Source organism: Haliotis cracherodii, unplaced genomic scaffold (assembly GCF_022045235.1).
Source record: "Haliotis cracherodii isolate W230 unplaced genomic scaffold, xgHalCrac1.p SCAF_21, whole genome shotgun sequence".
In the NCBI taxonomy this organism is placed as follows: Eukaryota; Metazoa; Mollusca; class Gastropoda; order Lepetellida; family Haliotidae; genus Haliotis; species Haliotis cracherodii.
Window position 1 is genome coordinate 6,057,104 of NW_027266277.1, and position 13,525 is coordinate 6,070,628.

The 13,525-nt window shown below is 40.6% G+C and overlaps 1 pseudogene; it reads right to left on the reverse strand.

The window, feature by feature from the left end:
- Window positions 1-175: 175 nt before the first annotated feature.
- Window positions 176-13,072, reverse strand: LOC139471050 (uncharacterized; annotated as a pseudogene).
- Between the last annotated feature and the right edge of the window lie 453 nt (window positions 13,073-13,525).

Below are 13,525 nucleotides of genomic sequence, written 5' to 3' on the forward strand. Positions count from 1 at the left end.
AGCTTACAATTTATAAGTCTTGTTTATCTCATTTACTTAAATACACTGTAACTGAGAATATGATAATGTTAAACACGTTAAGTTTAAGTTAAGTATTATAGGTTTGATATACTGCAACATTTAACTGCAATAACAACAATACAAGTATACACATACATATTAAACTAACCTGATTTTAGATGATTTCACTTGTCAACTTGTCTGTGCAGGAAACTTCGATGTCACCTTGGCTGTCCTTATCATAAGTGATGACTGTTGGAGCTATGTCGACATCAGAAGGAATGGATGCCTGTGGAGGTGGTTGCAGAAGAGCACAAAGTCTAGATCTCCTCAATCCCTTGGTTACTTGACCCTTCACTACAACTCTACCATTAGCTGGGATCATGACATTCCTGTCTTCAGCGCTTCTCATAAGTCTAAGTCGCCACTTGTTTCGTCCCAGCTCCTTCTCTCCAAGCACAATAGTCCTGTAGGTTAAATACCATGGGGTGTGCAATGGGGCCTTCTGTAGAAACCTAGTTCCATGCTGGTTCCTGCAATTGTCCAATAAGCAGTTCAAGATGTTAGTTCCTAGAAGTACCTGTACGCGGGCACTGTATCTGGTACTTGGTACTATAAGGAATAAACGCGGAACAGCATCCACATCAACACCTCCTCCAGTGATTGATACATCCACTTTCATAAACCCCTTATATGGTAAAGTCTCGCCGCTGTCCAAAATATTACCGAGTGGCTCCAGTTCAATGTGCTGTAACTGTTCCCCATAAAAGGCCTCAGATATGATGGACACTGTGGCTCCTGTGTCAAGTAAAGCTCGAACTGGCTTACCATCAAGCTTGATGTTATCTTCATTTGCTTGACCAACTAATCCTTCAGGTATTCTGCTGGGGTTCTGAAGTAAGTCTATAGGTTACCCCTGCCCATAGACCCTTGACAGTTTAAAGGGCGATGAAGATGGTCCAGACGAACTCGACATCCAATGGCAATGTGTCCTGGGTAACCACATCTGAAGCATGTAACTTCCTGAGACCGAGTATGATAAGGATAATCCTTCTCAGGTGGTGGTGGATACGGGTTCCTCTGTGCACCTACCTGAACACCAGATGTAGGAAGTGTAGGTCTCTGTCCGCTATGGTTTACTCTTGCACCTCTGTAGTAAGGGTTTGCGGTAGCTCCAATACCTTGTGGTGCGTAGACGCTATCATCTGGTCCTTGATCCAAGCCGTGGGGTGAGAAGGATCCATATGGGGTAGCTCCTTGGGGTGGTGCGATCACTTCCTGAGAGGTAAATGGCAGATTGCCTCGGCGTCTGCCCCTAGGGAAACTCTGTTGACTGGGGGTGATAGCCTGGTGCTGATAGGCACAGGCTGTCTCCTGTTGCTTGGTCTTCAGATCTGTAACCTGACTTTGCAACTGTTGGATAGCAGAAGTCAGACTATCAATATCTGTCCTCGTCACTGTCTCAGACTCGGAGGCCATCTTGGCAGTAGCAGTCCTATTCCTAGGTGATGGTGTCGGATCTCTTCCTTGCTTGGGATATCCGAGTCCATCAAAAGAGGAGACAGAATCAAACGTATGGCCGGACACCTTCTTCAATGATGGCCTAAGACCACTCCACAACATATTCCTTAGCATGTCATCCTTTTCTTGAAACGCGAGTGAGTTAGTATTGTTTTACGCCGCTTTTAGCAACATTTCAGCCATATCACGGCGGGGGACACCAGAAATGGGCTTCACACATTGTACCAATGTCGGGAATCGAACCCGGGTCTTCGGCGTGACGAGCGAACGCTTTAACCACTAGGCTACCCGACCGCCCCCGTTCTTTGAAAAGGAATAGCGTGGTGATCCGTGACTTTGGAAAGCAAGTGTTCCAAACGGCATCCCCGAGTAGTAACATCTTCAACTTCTCCCTGTGAAGCGCTATAAAACTGAGCCAAGAGAGCTTCTCTGCGCTGAACAGTTCAGTAAATCCTGTATTGAAGCCTTGGATCTTAACCTCATTGCTACTCTGGCTGCCTCTCCCTTCAAGGAATGCCTGATGGCCTGATCCATGACATCTGGTGTGTTGGTTGGTTTGTTGTTTAACGCCGCACTCAGCAATATTCCAGCTATATGACGGCTGTCTGTAAATAATCGAGTCTGGACCAGACAATCCGCGAAATTGGGATCGATGACATGCATCAACCAAGTCAGCGAGCCTGACCACCCGATCCCGTTAGTCGCCTTTTACGACAAGCATAGTCACCTTTTACGGCAAGCATGGGTTGCTGAAGACCTATTCTACCCCGGAATCTTCACGGTCACATCTGGTGAGTAGATTGTTGTCTTCAAGAGACAATCCACTTCGTAAGTCCAAAGGTCAAATGAGACATCTTTGCCATGAAAGTCGCCACTAAACAAAGGCAGCTTAGGGAACTGATGGTACGCTACGGCCACAGGCTTAACATCCCGTGTCTGTGGTTGAGTAGGATGTCCAGTTGTCTCTTTATATTCCCCGGAAAGAGGGCCTTGGTGAGAATACATGCCCTTGATCCAGGCTTTAAAATCCCCAGGCGTGTCAGCCTTCGGTTGCATCCCCAACCTCTTAAAGAGTGTGGCCATGCCTTCCAGCTCCTCATCCTTGAACTCCATGGTTAAGGAATGCAGCAGAAGTAGGCAAAGAAAACCAACACAACTGCTCATAAAGCAGACAATGTGCCAACGAGGTAAAGAGGGAATATCGAAGGGTACCAGGAAGTCAAATGAGTGAAACACGTGGTGTGTGCGGAGGAAATACCAAGTGATATAGAGGGTCACACTGGCATGTAACTATATGATTATGACTAAGGACCCATGCACCGAAGCATGAAATAAGCAACATGACGCGTGTTGCAATCGTGCAGAAATACAGCAATGGGAACGCAAAATAGAAAATATCTACTGTACACGTGTGTAGTGAAGTGGATCATGCGAGTTCAAGTAAAGGGCAGAGTACCTGTACGAACTACTAGGGCAAACAATGACAAACAAGTGGAATGTCTAGTTCAGACAACTAATACACAAACTAAGCTGAAAGGCAATCCCTCCCAACATAGCACCATGGGGTGTGACGGCAAAGTTTGATAATATACTCACAAAAGAAAGAGTGAGTGAGTTTGGTGTAAGGCAGGTTTAAGGCCCATTTATACAGTATTCCCGCTATATCATGGAGTACAAAAGAAAGAGTGAGTGAGTTGATGTAAGGCAGGTTTAAGGCCCATTTAAACAGTATTCCCGTTATATCATGGAGTACAAAAGAAAGAGTGAGTGAGTTGATGTTAGGCAGGTTTAAGGCCCATTTAAACAGTATTCCCGTTATATCATGGAGTACAAAAGAAAGAAACGCATCACAAGTGTACCCTAAATAAGGTGTACATATACTTGAATATAATGCTAGGTATACGACACATTCCAAGTTGAAAATACAATATTTACAAAGTGTATTTACAAACCAAGGAAGTGACTAAATACTAAATCTACAGACAACACAGAGGGAGTGGTAGGGGATGTTAGTAACAAAATGTGAAATGTTCAAAGAAAGTGCTAAAGTCTCTCGTCATACAGTCAGTAAATTAAGACATGTTTAGCTTACATTTATTTTTATACAATTAAATTATATTTGCTAACCTTTAATTTGATTAAACAAGGAGAGAAAGTAGAAATGAAATCAAGCCATTTTCAGACACACATACACACTGAGTACCGTTATATAAGAAAACTAACTAAAAGCTGATGGTAAACTAAATCAAAACTATATAAACATAAACTAAGCTAAGCTTAACTCAACAATACCAAACAGAACTAAACTAAACTAAACACATGGCATAATAAAGAACCTGTAGCTACGTAGACAATGTTGGTACCAACAGGATAATGAGACGTAGCTGACAAAGAAGTCTACTGTAATACAAAGCTTCGTACACGAACAAAATACGAAATATGTGACGTAAACAAAGTCAAAGTTTACAGAACTCAACTGAACTGGCGCCAGGTACAAAGTAAATACAAAGTTAAATGCTAGCTAGCAAAGGATGTAATATTTATACAATGAATTAATACATGATAGGGACTCACGTGATCAGAATGTCCATGAATTGAATTGAATGTCCAAGCTGAAGTAGCAATATCCAATACTGGAAAAGTCACAACAAACACACAAATGTCACGTGATGGTGTCCACGGGCACACAAAGGTCACTTCAAAGAAATCATCAATAAACTACCAAAACCAAACCACATAATCAAACTAACAAACTTCCATACTCAGGTCCCTTAGTTCGCCCTCCAAACCCTCTTGGCATTTTTTCCAAATCTCAAAATTACCCCTACTGGATTGCCAAACAACTTTTTCCCCTTTTTCGGAAACACATTAAATGGCTTGGCCGGGCCCGTGTGCGAAATACGCTGCAGTCGGAAAGCGCACGTAAAATCTCCAATATAAGTAAGTAAGTAAGTGGATGTTGCTGGCGATCTATGTTGTTCCTTCCATGGCGACTATAGTCCTCACCGGGGGCTCCATTTGTAGCAGGGCAGTGAATGAGTGTTAGGCAAACACACGCTACGGATGAGAGACGTTTATTCCGCCAATGGATTTGTCATATATTTATCTATTTAGGATATATGATCTACACCCTGAAACATATTAAAGGAATGATAAGTAATATTAACAATATACATAATGCAGTCATCGACATCACAGTATTACAAACCGTTTTACATTACAAACACATCTTATTCATATATTAGTTGTTATACTGCACAATGATCTGCTAACTGATATAAGAACCAAATAGAATAATTTAATATATTATATTATCTAAGTGTAAAGAGATTATAAATCTCATCCAAATACATACATATACATTACGGGTGTGACACACTTATGTGTTACACAAATATAGAAAACTGACTATACAAGTTATTATGTGCCTACCCTGTGGGTGAGACTGGGGTGTCTCCCCGACTAGCGCCGCAACTTATAATTCCGGATATCTGAATAAAACATATACTTTTATAACAATGACTAATACAACTATTTACATACACGTTACATTATTTCTCCGGATCCCGTATAGTACAGACTGTATATTATACAGAACTGATCACAAAAGCATTTAAAACATAGCCTATTCAATAAAACAACACATACACTCTTCCTCATACATACAAGAATAAAGTGACAGAAAAGTGATATATTAGTAATTACCAAAGCTTACAATTTATAAGTCTTGTTTATCTCATTTACTTAAATACACTGTAACTGAGAATATGATAATGTTAAACACGTTAAGTTTAAGTTAAGTATTAAAGGTTTAATATACTGCAACACATAACTGCAATAACAACAATACAAGTATACACATACATATTAAACTAACCTGATTTTAGATGATTTCACTTGTCAACTTGTCTGTGTAAGAAATGTGTGCAGACTGAGAACATGCAGTGAGACAAAGGGTCAACTTTGAGGGTTAGCTTGGCCAATCAGTTGAGCACGTCATGGCTTAGGTTTGTTAAGGCTTACAACATGAAGGACATATTAACTACATTTAATCTATCTTAACTAATGATTTATGTTTAAAGTTGAACACTTAAAAGCAGATACTGAAGCTGAATAAAATAAATATGTACAATGTTGTATCTGTCACATTTAAACTATGTGATTAAACAAACACACTTTAATTCATCTGGGAAATAGTATGACCGTCGTCACTATAATGACATTCCCAGACATACACACGACTATGAATGTCACCACCTGTATGGTTAGGGTAACGAATGAGTCACTCACTGGGAGACACACGTACGTAGCTGGGTCACGTCTCTTCATATCCAGCTTTAAGTGCTGATACAGGCCAAAGAGACGCTCGATCGGAACTCCTCCGAATAGAGGGGTATCCACTATAAGTAGCGGATCACCAGAGGTACATGGGGTGTTATGCGTCCCTCGTTAGGTTGTTGTTTTTCACTCGCCTGCGCCACAACAAAGTTATCTTACCGATATGCTTTAATAACTATTATGATATTGCAAAGGAACAAAAACAAATTCAAAATTGATAGAAAACAGCTGTTCGATTGAACGGAGGTTAGCCTGTTCCATGTCACGGGATTTGCATTGACTAGGAAAAAGAGTGCGGCTTACAAGGGATTTATTCCGCGGCTCAGAAGTCCACATGCACCTTGCCTTACTCTTGGCGGAGTAGGAGGGATTTATTCGCCCCCTGAGACAATTATTCCCCTCCAAGGGGGGATACATCGTATTATCATATTTTGTCAAGATCACGTGGACCAATCAGGTCTTATTATTGTGATATACTTTTTAGACGAAGCCCTTTAGACGACAGTTGCGGTGCAGGATTACAGCTAAGGCAGAGCGAGTTTCATTCGGTTTCGAAACCGGTCGAACCTGTACATGTAAACGTTCAAGAGATAAATTTTTAACATGCTGTCATCGAATAAAAATAATGCTAGCCTAAAGTGAAGGAAAGACGACGAGTTACCTCCCTTTAACCGTAGCCCGTCATATGCAGTCACCTGGCAATCTCACTGACGCAACTCTGTGACTCCCAAGACGGCACCTGCACATGCTTCCTAACGAGATGTTGCATCGGTGTAAAAGATCTGATTTTAAATAGATTGATTAGATTGGGTTCTTGGGGCTTTTTTGACCAATACTTATATATGTTTGCAATCAACTTATTGTGATTAATATACGTGTTGTCTGCATCCTTTGAAACGCACACAACACGACCCGAACACACGGAGATTCGTACCCAACGAAACTGACAAAGGCGTCCCCAAAAACTCGTCAGATTCGTACTTGTTTAGAGCATTCGTACTTTATTTGGCTGACCCGAAGCCAAATTTTAAGCCGTATCCATGTATTTCTTTAAGCAAGATGTCCGAAACCGAATTGTTTTAACCCGTGTTGACGGTAAACACGACGAAAACACTGTTACATCTCTAAAATTCATTCATTTGAATCATATTGGATACTTACGTATCTGTATGTGTTATTATAATAACTCACATGTTTCCTTTGGTGTTCCGACACCTTGCCCTCATATAATAACTGCCCTTTCTTTAACGAACCAAATCAAACTCAAAGCATTACTGTAAGTAATAATCTTGCATGAATTTAAACCAAAGTGACACATATTATATTGAATTACCTTCAAAATGTAAACAAATCTATATCAAATCATATATATATTCTTTGGGAACGGATTCGCCATGTGGTTTTCGAGTCATCCAGTTGATTAGGTACGAGTGGGTACAGGTTATCCAACATTTGGGAACGAGCCCGCCAAAAACATTGAAGTATGGATGTCCGTGGGTATTGATTGTCCAATTATCTTTGAAACACAACCCTTTCACTAAGTTTTGAAAACAAACTCACCCGACTCTCTATCTGGATGTATATATTAAGCCATATATAATAATGAATACACTGCTGTGTAACGCGTTGGCCAGTTGTGGGAATGTCTGCGGTGTGTTCTGACGTGGACGTACACGTCGATCGAGTTTATCCAAGAGGTGTCCGATTGGGTTGAGATCTGGAGATCTCGACGGCCAGGGCAAAACGTTGAGGTTGACATTATGAAGGTAGTCTACCATGACACGAGCTGTGTGCGGTGGAGCGTTGTTCTGTTGAAACAGCTCCCTCTGGCGGTCAATGATTGGAAGAAGGTGAGGTTGAAGAATTTGATTTATGTAGCGATTTTATGTCAAATGTCCCTGAACCACAACTAAGTCAGATCTCGTGGTGTAGGATATGGCCCCCACGTCACGCCACCGAAATTGTCGAATTCACGTACACAATGTGGGGTAAAACGCTCATTTCAACGACGATAAGCACGTTGTCTTCCATCTCGCCGGTGAAGAAGAAATCGTGATTCATCGCTAAACCACACTCGTCTCCAGTTTCTCAAATTCCAAGGCTGTAAAGTATGGAACCAACGCAATCGTCGCTGTCGATGGATCTGTTGCAAAACAGGGACGATAACTGGTCTTCTGGGTCGGATTCGAGCCTCGCGAAGATGGTTCCCCACAGTCTGGTCCGATATTCTCCTCAAACCAGGGATGCGTCCTGCAGTTTCCGTAGCTGTGGCATTGCGATGATGTAGGTGGAACAGTTGCAATTGAACTGTGTGTATGGGTCCCAAAGGCGGCAAATGGTACTGTGGTGGACGTTTAAGTGGCGTGCAACAGAAGACTGTGATTCCCCCCTTTGGATACGTCCTATGGCATTGTTCCGATCGGCAGCGCTGCGACTCGGCATTTTCGAACTTGAAGATTGTTGACAATTGAATGACACATTATTGACTTATGCTTGCCTTTTTATAGCTGATACCACGAGTTACGAATGCCATAACTTGCACGTGCATTTTCCTTTACTGTTTTTCTCCATGACATTTTTTAATCAGAGTGAAAACAATGCCGTTTAAGACATTGCAAATCGAAAATGGCTGCGTTTTGACGCACCGTTTGTCGAACATCAGGCCACCAACATTTTCCAATAACATATATCCAATTTATATACCGTTTTCTTGTGTAGTCAGGTTCAGTGAACTACATTCTACCTGTGCGTCTCTTTTTGTTTTGAAGAGAGGGCATTGCAAATGATTCCATGGGATTTGATTAGTAATTTAGTAATTGAAAGCGTTTACGTAGCAGAATTATGTTACTGATTTCCCATCTTTTCCTACAGATTTATGTTGTTTATTTTTACTGTGAAGTTGTTTATCCATTAATATTTAACAATTGACCTCACCATGCTAAGTGTTTGTGGAGTTCATATTTTAATACCCCCATAAACGCAAAAAAACAATCAATTGTTTCGGGTCAAAATAAAACGAGTGTCAACTGCATATTTTGCAGTTATTGTTTTCGTTTTACAATTTTATTGCTGCCACTGTCACCAGTTTCAACACAGTAGTCAGAATGTAACTATACTGCCCATCCACTGTGACTGAAAGTCAGTTTTACACTATTTACGCCTTGTTGTTATAAGAAGCCCTCCATTCATTATGATGCCACGTGGATGACTGTGGAAAACCTGGTTTGTAACCTAACACTAAAGAAATACAATTACTATGACAGCATCACCAGGCTGTTTTTGTGTGTTTGGTTAAACACGAGGCTTTCTTAGCTGAGACAAATCTTAGCGACCTACGACCAACAATACGAATATCATAAGAGCTATTCTTGAAGGTAAAGCTGTCTTTCACCTGTCAAAACGTTATCTTACTTAAGACATAATAGTTATGCCCTGTTCACACATACCCCTCTACATATGTGCATAAATATGCACACGTGATTGTACTTGTCACGTGAACGAGCTTACCGTGTGTAGATTTTCACCAGAATCAAATTGGTACCATGTCTGCATCAGGTGCAAATGTAAATTTAAACAAATTTGCACTGTGTGTAGATGTTGCCATGTGAAACGTTATGTCAACGTCAGAGGATGATCTATGTCATATATCTGGATAATCAGTGATGCAACAAGGTGTCTACTGACAGGGAAATCTTTAACTTTGTTGTACAGCTTGACACAAAGGCTGTCATCGTTCTGAATGTCAGTGCATAGATCCAGATAAGACGCTTAATACAGTTTCTCAGTTGTTTCTTAAATTTCCAATTCTGTTGAATAGGCATGATGTAGATATTTATTCCTTTTGGCATTATGGAAAGAAAAATGGTTATCTATTTGGTCATCTCTACTCCGTTCCCAAGCTTATCTCTTCTCCAAATTAAAAGTCAACAACCCTTAAAAAAACCCACAATAAATATTAATCACAAACAATTCTAAGAAACTTTAAATAGAAAACGTAGTGTAAGCAATTAGCATGTTTCTTCCCAACGTTAGATTGTCTGAGTGATGTCAACAGCAGGAAGTGAGATCCTCTGACAATCAGGACGCAAGTAGGACATAAGCTCCATGACACATGCTTGCATGATGTTGTGACGTCCAGAGTTGTCTTGTTGTCTTGCATCACCAAGGGTCTCCACAATCAGGCTGTCATCATCCCAGCTGTCGTCATACCTCTCTGTGTGTACATCAAGACGATATGAGGAACCTTTCAACCTTCCAAACGAATTTCAGTGTTCATTTTTGCACTGCTGTGACGGTAGTTAAATTTTTTTGTATAATGTACCGAGATTAGATATGTTCTCAGCTACAGCTACAAAACCAGAAATTTTATCATTTAAAGCTATGAGTCTGAATTTGTTTTTATGAAAAACATCTTGCCACAATCTGAAACATAATATATTTTTTAATATCCCCCACATCTTGACCGTGCGTTATCAAAGCCAGGACGACAGGAGTGCATTGGAGAACGTCAGAAAAGAACGACCTTGAACTCACACAACAACTAAATGTTGCACAGTTAGATCATCCAACTGATTATTTACTATTTTGTTATTTCAGACGACCATGAATGAATGAATGAATGATCTTTAATTCCTCCATTAATTTCGGAGAGTGATCAGCATTGAATCTCACGCCACAAAAATAAACATAGTACTTTGTAAACATGCTGAATGTTTCTTCTCGTAAATGTATGTTCAGGATTTTCTGTGACATCTCGTCAGCTATCTCCTGTCACATGTGTAGGATCTAACACCTAGCCAAACGGAAATATATCTACCAGGACAGGGAATACGTGTATCTTATCACACACTTTGAACAAATATCCTTGAAGATATTATGATAGTGAATTGAAAATAATATTGTTGCTATATCATTCAAATCAAATCTTTTCTTACGGCTACTGTCATGTCGATGTCTCACTGCATCTGAGGATCTCTGAACAATAACGATGGACACTACTTCAGCAAGTGTGGTAGACGTGAGTAGACAGTTCACTACAATGTGAACAGACATATGGTTGCTTTGCAATCTACGAAAAAACTATATGTAAATGTAGAAACATTTATATTTGTGTGTCCAGTTTTGTGTCTAGTTTGTTGGTGATAGTTTCAAATGGGAAAAGATAATGAGTGTAATGAGAAACCGTTTTGGCCGGCAGCTCATTAAGTCGAGTTATTGAAATTTATATATTAATCAGAATATGACTTCAACCTATCCTCCAATAAAAAAAAGCAGTGATTATTTGCAGGTAGAAACACAAAAGAACAAATCATACTCCCTTACGGCTACTGTTATGTCTTTGTTTACCATCTGGCATTTAACTTGATACCTATTTAACACAGAAAAAGAAAACAAATATCCCAATTACGAGGGGGAAATTTGTCATATCGACATCTTATATAATCTGAGACAAGCAGAGTGGAACCTTATCTCGTATACTCCAAGTCGTGTGTAAAGATCAGTTTTGATAGACAAATGTATTTTCTTTCCTAATTTATATTTGTTTCTCTAAAGCTAATGTGTTACATTAAGCCTAATTCCTACCCGGTACGTGATAGGAATCTCAACAGAACAGCACAAAGACAGGACTCATATATCCAACGTGAATTCAAGATGTTAAATATACATCGAACACAAGCAGCATTGAAATATAGCCAGAAGTGATCTCTCGTTTACTTTAACTTCTTGCTTGATATTTCGTTAGAGATATTAAAAGAAGCCAGTGATATTTAGTATTTACTCATATTTAAAGGTATTGGGCCATCTCTACGTCTGCACCCGATGTAAGCAATCTACACGACATCAATGTTAGAAATGAACTCCGTTTGGATGATCATAATATCGCCATTATTTATTAACACAATCTATTTGATACGGTCAAAAGTGTGTCTTTTGTCGTTGTGCTAAAATAAGCTAAAGAATTGAAGATCTCAAAGAGCCCTGGAGCCAAGTGGAATCCATGAACGGTAAAAGTTCTTTATATTCGTGACTGAGGTCTCTTTACTTCAACTATTCTAATCCATCATTTAGAAATGCTTAACTGCTCTTTCTCATCGAAAGCGTTTGTCCAATAACTTCGATACTTGGCATTCCTCAGTGGCATAAGATGACCAAGGCAACCAACTGTATTTAGTCTTTGATTTTGATCATTGGTTACATGGTTTGAATATTATAAGCTATGCAGTTCAGCCTTGTTTAGGATACACACGGACAACAATATTGGATTATACTTTTGATGAATATATTTCATGTAAATAACTTCACAGTACAAAACTGACAAAAGAGAAATTGCTGTCAAATCAAACTAGGGTCAATCGTAAAGGGGATTTCGCAGCCAGAGACCACTGTGCACCGTCCTCTGGCCATATTACATTGATGACGTTCTTTCTTGTCACAATGTGACATCGTGAGATTTCAAATGGGAAGCCATGCAGCTTTATTTCAGAAATAAACGCCGAATAGGAGTGAGAGTCGTACAATGTCGTACAATGTCGGGAAAATAAACCACGAGGGATGAAGCCCCGAGTGGTAAATTCTCCCTGCAGTGTTTTATTGTACAATGAACAACGACCACGAGTCGTTTATCTCTTAAATATAGCTGCATATAGTAAGTGTCAAATTGTGTGCATCTGTTCAAAACGCCAAAGACAATATTGCGTGAAGAAATGTTTAATGAACAACAGTCTGTTGTCATGTGCAACACAATGCCAGTAAACAACATGTGACCAATGTTCAGTCAGACCACCCGTCAAAAAGGGGAGCATCTGACCAAAACTGAAACTTCCTATAAAACTACTCTCAGTAGGGCGTACGTGATCCACGTGATGCGACCACAGCCAGGCACCCATCGTCTCATGCTCCCAATTATTGTCTGGATGGGTGCCATGTGAAGATTGCACCACTCTTCATTGAGATCATTGAGTTCCTGTATAGTTGTCGGAAGGAAAGGGCGTTGTGAGAGGGCGATCTGCAGCTCGTTCCATATGTGTTGGAAAGGGTTGAGGCCTGGTGACTGGGCTTGGCCAGTCCATGCGGACAATGGTCTCCTGCACAACGACCCTGACACGATGAGGTTGTGGGCGTGCGTTATCGTCCATGAGGATGACGTCCGATCAGATTGCACCAGAATGGGCCTCACGTACCCATCCAGTATGTCATCGCCTGTAGCGCTCATCTGTCATTGTGCCCCACTGTAGGACATCGAGATCAGTTCTTCCAACTCTATTGGTCCCACCCTAAAGCATGATTGAGCCCCCACTATATCGGCCATGTTCGGCTACACTGGAATCCTGAAAACTTGTCAACACTCGGCACGACGATCTGTAAAGTCTAGAAAATATCTCGATTCATCAATGAAAAGTACTTGAACCCAGTCCTGGTCTGTCAAACTGACGTAATCTTCAACTCAAATCGAACGTGCCTGCATTTGATGTCGGGTCAATGGGATGTGAATGTATGCCTCACGGAGACGATTACACGCTGTGTTCCGCAGGTCATTTCTTAGTGTGGCGACGGTTAGGAAGTGGTGACTACTGCATGTCGCTGGGTTGCTGATCCAAACGTCTAGTGTCTATTCCATGCCCTGCTTTGGCTGACACCAAAGGCGTTTGCAACGTGGCTTTGTATT